Source organism: Mastomys coucha, unplaced genomic scaffold (assembly GCF_008632895.1).
Source record: "Mastomys coucha isolate ucsf_1 unplaced genomic scaffold, UCSF_Mcou_1 pScaffold23, whole genome shotgun sequence".
Classification (NCBI taxonomy): Eukaryota; Metazoa; Chordata; class Mammalia; order Rodentia; family Muridae; genus Mastomys; species Mastomys coucha.
Genome location: NW_022196906.1, coordinates 114388629 through 114396671, shown reverse-complemented (window position 1 = coordinate 114396671; position 8043 = coordinate 114388629). Strand labels below are relative to the sequence as shown.

Genomic DNA, 8043 nt, shown 5'->3' with positions numbered 1-8043 from the left:
GGGGTGCCTGGAGCTGGGGCGGGTTTGCTGTTACAGGTGCTGTGTATGCGAGGGAGGGGTGTGTGTGGGGGGGAGTCTGTTGCTGGGCAGACGGTTTCCTGTGAAAGTAACAAGGATGTTTTGAGATATGAGACTGTGCTGTTTACTTACTGCACGCCCTGGGTTTACTTCGAACTCTGAATTATAAGTGTTAACTGAGTGAACTGTGCCGCGTATGAATTATACCTCCATGCGGATGTTAATTTTAAAATGATATGAACAACTCTAAAGCATCCAATACAAGTCCCTAGAGCTTCCTGCAGAACGTTACAAAGCTTGATTACCGTCTAAAAGGAACGTTTTGTTGAGAGATCCTATCCATGAGTAAGACATGCCAACTGAAAAAAAAAAGGATGAAAAGTGTCCTTTCTGTAAACTACAGATTCAAGGTAAACTATGGCAGGACTTGGGGCGGGGCGGGGCAGAAGATCCTAAAGTTTATGGTCAAGCCCAAAGGGTCTGGAGTGGATATAAAAATTTTGAAGAAAAAGTCTTAGAGGGGATGATTTATTCCAAAGTTTTGGTAATTAAGTAAACCAGTATTAACCCAGGAATCACAAGACAAATGGGATAGAACAGAGTCAAGAGACAGATCCAAAAGAAAATCGAACCAAAATCAGTATCTGGCTCAGACGGCAACAGATAAATGAGAAAATAACAAATTACTCATTCCATGATAACAAGATAGATGGTTTCCATTACAGAAAGCCGTCAGACCTCTGCCTCAGACGACACAGAAATATAACTGTCAGCGGAGTCTCACTGCACAACTGCACAGGCCGTGGACTCCCACAAAGGCTGCGTCCTAGGGCAGACAGTGGTTGGTTCTAGTACAGCTGACCTGGTGGGACCAGCTAAGGGAGGGAGGGCCCCGCTTATGACGACTGCAAGCACCTCTGAGGTTGCAGGTGATGGACAAGCATCCATTGTCTCCATCCCTTTATTAAATTACCATTATTAGTCTGACCTGGGCCCAGAAGAGGTGTCTGAGAGTGAGTGGAGCAAGACATACGGTTCAGAGGTGAAAAACCCTGCAGAGAGAAAGGACAGAAGGCAGAGAGAAAAATAAGATAACCTTCCAGGGGAATGTAAGGCGTGGGAGCTTCGAGGGCAGTCGCTAAGACTAAACAAACCTGAACAGTTAAGACAGGAGAAATAGGAGCTCCCAACATGGTGTAGTGGACAGAGGAGCGTCACAAAGACCTGAGTTGTAATCTACAAACCCCACTGACGAAAACATCACAGAAAGGCTGCTCAGGTGTTATAAGTCTGCGAAAATGCAGACACTAGACACTCACATATGACCACAGACTTATCAAGGACATTTACTGCAAATCATAGAGATCTCTTACTGTCCTTCAATGGGTAATGTGTAAACCCAGGTGAATTAAAGATGAATCACGAGGGCCTAAGTTCAAGTCCCCAGAAGCCAGATAAAGAGACAGGCACTGCAGTGAACTTCGGTAAACCCTGCTGCGCTACAGTGAACCTGGTAGTAGAGATGAGCAGCACCCGAAGGGTCACGTGCCAGCTAGCCTGTCTGTGTGAAGACCAACACCAAAGGTTGTCCTCTGACTTCCACATACATGCTTGGTATAAGTAGGCATGCAAACATACATCATACTTACATACATATATACATACATACATACATACATACATACGCATGCACACACATCATAATACAAACCCACACATCATGTATACACACACACACACACAAACATAAGTCATACATACACACACAAAGTATTTTTGCTTTTTGTTGTTGTTGTTGTTGTTGTTGTTATTTTATAAGAATGGACAAAGCCACTGTGGTGGTTTGAATTAAAAATGTTGCTGCAGGCTCAGGGGTCTGAATGCTTGGTCCCCAGTTGGCAGTGCTGTTTGGGAAGGACCCTTGCTAGAGGAAGGAGATCACTGGGGGTGGGCTTTGAAGGTTTAGAGCCTGACCCTACTTCCTCTTCACTCTCTTGGCTTCCTGTATGATGAAATGTGATCCACCACGACTGCCCCAGCATTAGGAACTCACTCCCTTTCTGGAACATTAAGCCAAAATAAACTCCTTGCCCCATAAATAGCTTTGGGTGATGGTGTTTTATCACAGCATTAAAGCTAAGTCATAAATCTACAATGGTCAATGAACATCAACACATCTTTAGAGGTTAAAAAAATAATGACAACACAGAACCAGGTAAGACAGCCTTCCACGACAACTCACTCTTAACGCAAAGAGGGAGCAGCTGCTGATAGGCGAGCACTTGGTCCCAATGTGGCAGTGGGCGTGGGTTTAACTCCAAGTCCTCAAACATCCCCGTCTGAACTTCCCCCATGCTCAGGAAGAGTTTTCTATCTCTGGCTCCTAAGTGCACGTAACAGATGCCAAGGAGGACACAGAGCGGCAGGAAGCTCTCGCCGCCACAACCATCTGGGGAAGCTGCCTTGCAAACAGCCCTTGACCTTCACCTTGACTCACAGTGCATGTAAACTTGGAGAGAGCCCTGAACTCCTTAAGTCCTGATTTGCCTGTAACTAGAAAGGCTGTCGTCCTCACACCTGGAAGGGGGAGGTGCTTTACTGCACCCAGCACACAAAGACTGCCCATTCTCACCCCCACGCGCTACATCTTCATGGTCGATGGCACCTCATTTGGAACCACAGGAGACAGCTCCGGCCTGTCTGTCGAGGGTGTTTCCAGAGAAACTGAACTGAAGAAAGAAGACCCCACCTGAACATGGGTGGCACACGGACTGGGGTCTCACGAAAAATGGATGAGCTCCAGCATCATCTCTCTACTTCCTGACTGAGGATGCAGATGTTAGATCAGCCACTGTTCTGGCTGGTTTTGTGTCACAGTAACTCCAGTAACAGTCTGTGGCTGGAGTTATCACAGAGAAAGGAGCTTCAGTTGAGGAAATGCCTCCATGAGATCCAGCTGCAAAGCATTTTCTCAATTAGTGATCAAGGGGGTAGGGCCCCTTGTGGGTGGTGCCATCCCTGGGCTGGAGGTCTTGGGCTCTATAAGAGAGCAGGCTGAGCAAGCCAGGGGAAGCAAGCCAGTAAGGAACATCCCTCCATGGCCTCTGCATCAGCTCCTGCTTCCTGACCTGCTTGAGTTCCAGTCCTGACTTCCTCTGGTGATGAAGAGCAGGGTGGAACGTGTAAGCTGAATAAACCCTTTCCTCCCCAACTTGCTTCTTGGTTATTATGTTTGTGCAGGAATAGAAACCCTGACCAAGACAGCAACCTTGCATTCATGATCTTACAGCCATACCTATCCAGTTATGACAGACAGTGAGCGTCCTGGGACTGTGAGCAAAATAAAACCTTCCTTAATTGTTTTCATAAGGAGTTTTGTCACAGTGGTGAGAAAGAACACAACACTCCAAATAGCATTTGATGATCCGACAAGACGCTTCGACACAGGCAAGGACTCAGGGCTGCCTCACTTAGCCTTCTCCATGCCAGACCCAGCATCCTTACCTCCTCCTCCTGACCTGACCTCTCCCTGTAAGGTGCTGAGGGAACTATCCCAGTAACCCATCCATTCTTTCAAACTTGCCCTAGGTAGTGCTCTGTGAAAGGAGCCATTGGCCTTAAGAAAGAGAACCTTCAAACCTTTGGGGGATTCTAGGTTGGTATATAAACACACACACCTAACCAAGCTTTCTCTAATACCCCGAGGATGTGCCACCATAGTCCCACAGGACTGGGGAAAAGGCAGCATCAGCTCCCTAAACAACCCCTAAATCCCAGATGGAGTCTACCCAGATGGACTCAGCAGTGGGGGCCAAAAAGGGCCTTCCAATCGGAGAGCAGAAGGCAGTGTTTATAAGGACTTTCTGGAGATCCTGGATTTTATTCCTGTCATGACGGTGGGCGTCTGGGTTCTCCAGCCACCATTTTGCCACTATGTGGCGACATCCCCAACAGGTCATAGAGGAGTTGAAATGTTCTGATTCCACTCAACTTTTTTGTTTGTTTGTTTGTTTTTTGAGACAGGGTTTCTCTGTGTCCTGGCTGTCCTGGAACTCACTCTGTAGACCAGGCTGGCCTTGAACTCAGAAACCTGCCTGCCTCTGCCTCCCAAGTGCTAGGATTAAAGGTGCCACCACTGCCCAGCTGTCCATTCAACTTTTAACTTTGAGGAATTAAAAATAAAGTCATTCATACTTTTCATTCACATCACACCATTTAAGATGTGCACCATTTAAATGTACCCAATGGAAGAGAAATTCAGGGAGTAAACTGAACCCCATTAGTCAATGTCTGCTATACCTGGGGTCTGTTTATCACCCCATTAAAGAACACTGATCATCCTTGGATGGTGGGACAGCCAGCCCAGAGCTTAAGATCAAACTTTTTCTATTAGTTGTCTGCCAGAGATAAATAACTCTTGCTTTGATCTCATTAAAAAGGAAGGTTAAAAAAATTAAGCCAGAGACGGCTCACACCATTAATCCCAGTACTCCAAGAGTCTGAGGCAGGGGGAACACCATAGGTTTGAAGTCAGCCTGGACTATATAGAGAGTTCCATGAACCCTGAGCTATAGGTAAGACACCATTTTAAAGGACAAAGAACTAGGAAGGTCTCATTTCAGCTTGATAGGCGAATGATGTGATAAAGTTGAAATAAATGTTGCCTGGCCAAACTAAACAAGGTGACAGCTGCCTCTGGGGCTGCTGCCCTCCCTGAGTTACAGGGAAACTATGAAGCTGCTGCTTCTTAACCTGGGCACTGCATACACAGGTGTGGCTAGTCTATTAAAATCCAACAAATATACACTCTAAATATTTACTTATTTTATTTTGTTTTACTTGTGTATACATGCCTGGGTGTATATATGTATGCCATGTGTGTTCTATGCCCACAGAGGTTGGATCCCCTGGAACTGGAGTTACACGTGGTCATGAGCCAACACGCAGGGGCTGAGAACTGAGTCCAGGTTCTCTGCAAGAGCAGCCAGTGGTCTTAATGGCTGAGCTATCTTTCTACCTAAATATACACTTTCGAGCTATAAAACTTTTTGTAATTGCACTTTAATAACATGTTAAAACAAATTGACCAACGGCTGAAAAGCATTTCTGCTTTACCTGAACTCTGAGATAAGACCATTTCAAACACAATCAGAACTAAGCAGGCAAAAATGGAGGAGGTGAGGCGGGCTACTGTTTCTATGAGGCACTGTTTGGCCAGAGAGAATCAGATTGATCTAAATACCAAGCCACAGTCACGTTTTCTTACCCCATTCCCTCACCTTACCCTACCCTCACCTCACCCTAACCCCACCCTGGACCTGATCCATAAGACTGCTAGTTTAAAACCAGATGTGGCTAGCAGTTCATTTTCCCAAATGTGAGTGAATTGCACCCTTTCCTCTCCCACACAGAAAGATAAAATCCAGATCTCAAAAAGACTCCTGCCACAGACATCATCTCCAAAGAGACATACATGCTTGACTATAATATATACACACATGTGCCCAGAAACAACCATACACCACACAGGAGCGGGGCGGAGGGGAGGGAGGGCAATTTCTCCTTATACCTCCAGAGAGTCCCCAGCTAAAGAGACATCACTTCTGGTCCAGAAGCACCCCTCCATAGGTGGGGGAAAGATCAGGAAAATAGCTACCCACTGAATTCCAACCTAAGATGGAAAGCAGTCTTCAAAGCTTTGCCAAAACTAAATATCTCTAGAAAAAGATATTTAGAACTGCAAACAGGGTCCTGATGGTGCTGTCAAATCCTTGAAATAACCTCATTTCCATACCACTCCTCCTGCAAGATCCCTTGCAACATCTTCCCTCTACCTGGTACCACAACCCCAGTGCTTGTTCACATCGTACCAGGGAGCCCCAAGAGCAGGTGCGGGGAGGGGGGGGGAAGAAAAAGAAAAAATAAACGCCTGTCAATTATCCCAGGACTATGTGTAACAAACAGTGTCGTCACTGAGTGTCAGAGCTGCGACTGGAGGTCAGAGGGTGAGAAGGACATGTGGGAACAGGGAAATGGCAGGGCAGGAGAAACCTCTCTCCCTGGGAAAGTCTCAAGACACTAAAGAAAATGTATATTATAGGGTAGGGGGAGGGGCGGACAGAAATGTAGTCCATTTTCAAGGAATTTTAGGAGCTGATGGGAGAGATCCTTAGAGAAAGCCACCTTTCGGTGTGCCAGCTCCCTTCCCAGCAGCTTTGGTGTGTCTTGGAAGAGCGGCTGGGTCACACGTCCTAAGGACAAGGTTTATTTGGGAGACCAAAAGCCGAACACAGCCTATGTATGCACTGGCGCTTAGCAGAGTCCTCGACTCCACACTCTGCAGAAACATCAGTCAATTAAGTGACTAGAAGAGGATAGAGCCTCAGATGCTGCAACTGTGAGGGTTCCCACCACACGGACCTTCCACAGCACGCTCACATGGAAGACAGCCAGACGTTACCCCCAAAACCTCCACGGAGACCCTGAGGATGAGCTCGAGATCTCAACAAGTCTCCTGTTTTTGAAGATAGGAAATGAGAAAGAGAGCCGCATGAAGGGACACCCCGCCCAGTGCCTCACCAGCGCACCACCTCTCCTCTGGCAGCCGGGGGCTGAGCCCAGACGCAATCTGCCTTGGAGGTTAACGCTGTGCCCTGGTCGTGACCTTCGGCGAGTCCCTAATTAGTCCCATTTTACAAACATTGAGAGTCTAAAAGAGTCATGTGGCCCGTGCTGGGCAGCTGCCGGGTGCGCACCGGGTGGTTTGAGGCGCCCGCCGGTGCGCGGATCCCTTAGCAAGGTGCGCGGCGCACCGCAGCCCGAGCGCTACGTGGCCACCGGGGAAACGCAGGGGTCAACTCCCGCCCCCGCAGCCACGAAAAGGGGCGGATCTGACTCTGTCGAGGCTAAGTCCCCACCGTCTCCTCCGCAGAGGCAGGCTGGCCATGTCCCGCAACCCTAGCCCGGGACGCACACCAGGTGCGGGGGACCGCACGCGCGACATCTTCAGACACCCACCCTAAAAGTTGCGGCAACGTGGCAGGGGAGCGTGGCATCGAGCTGCGGGCACGGAGGGGAGGGCTCGAGGACTCACCCGGGGTGGCCGGCCTGGAGTGGGTCCGCGGCGGGGTTCATGGATGGCGGCCAGGCTCAGAGCAACCGCGTCTCGGATGGCCCCGGGTCACCTGCCGCAGCCTGCGTCCAGCGCGCGATCCCGAGGCTGCAGATCGCCGGTGCGCCCGAGCTGGGGCCGCAGTCACCGAGGGAGCCGGGCAGCGCGGACAGTACGAGGGCGCGCGGCGGCGAGGGAGGCGCCCGCTCCAGGCTTCCAGCCAGCGCCAGCCCAAGCCGCTGCGGCCGCCGCCACCTGCGGGCCCCGCTGACCGCCAATCACAGGCGCCCGGGGCGGCGGCGCGTGCGGAGGCGGGGCGGGGGCGCGTGCGGGGCGGCTGGCGGGAGCGGCGGCGACACCAGCGCGCCTGCGCCGGGACACCGGCCGCCTACCCCGCGGGTTCTTCGCGAGCTCCCCGGGTGCGCGGGTGGCACGCGCCGGGAGGGGCGGGGCGCATAGGAAAGAGGCGGGGCTGGGGCTGCGCGCACCCGGGGCGCTGCGGGCTGCGGCGCAGTGCGGTGCGGGGGTCGCGATCGGGAGCACCCCCATTGAACCAGATCTAACTTCAGGTCATCCCTAGTGTCAAAGTCAGGCTCTGCATCCTTGGAGACCTGCCTGCCTGAGAGATGGGTCGCAGCAACCTGGGCCTTCCTAGTCCGGGGAACAGCGCGATCTGCTGGCTCCAGCCTCACCAAAGACGCGTGGCGAGCCAGCACCAACATCTCTCACTTCACTGCCCTCCACCCCAAGGTATTTGTAAGACACCGTTGTGATTCCGATCTGGATTCCGTTCTTCTCCAGGGAATTTACTGAACTAACCACGTTCGCTCATTCAACACACCTCGCACTTGGCTCAGAGGGTTCTAATCCCGCGTGCGCCCCCTTAGCAGCTGCACCGCTGGGGTGGTGAGTCT

General features: G+C 50.7%; 1 protein-coding gene across 2 annotated transcripts in view; it reads right to left on the bottom strand.

Annotated features, from left to right (window-relative positions):
- Nucleotides 1–7461, bottom strand: part of Myrip (myosin VIIA and Rab interacting protein) — a 194785-nt gene extending 187324 nt beyond the window's left edge. Inside the window, exon 1 of one of the 2 annotated variants that reach the window (XM_031343475.1) lies at nucleotides 7112–7461. The gene's annotated coding sequence lies outside the window, so the exon portion shown is untranslated. Of the gene's footprint in view, nucleotides 1–7035 lie in introns of both variants that reach the window. The other variant, XM_031343476.1, reaches the window with a different exon arrangement.
- Nucleotides 7462–8043: the final 582 nt, after the last annotated feature.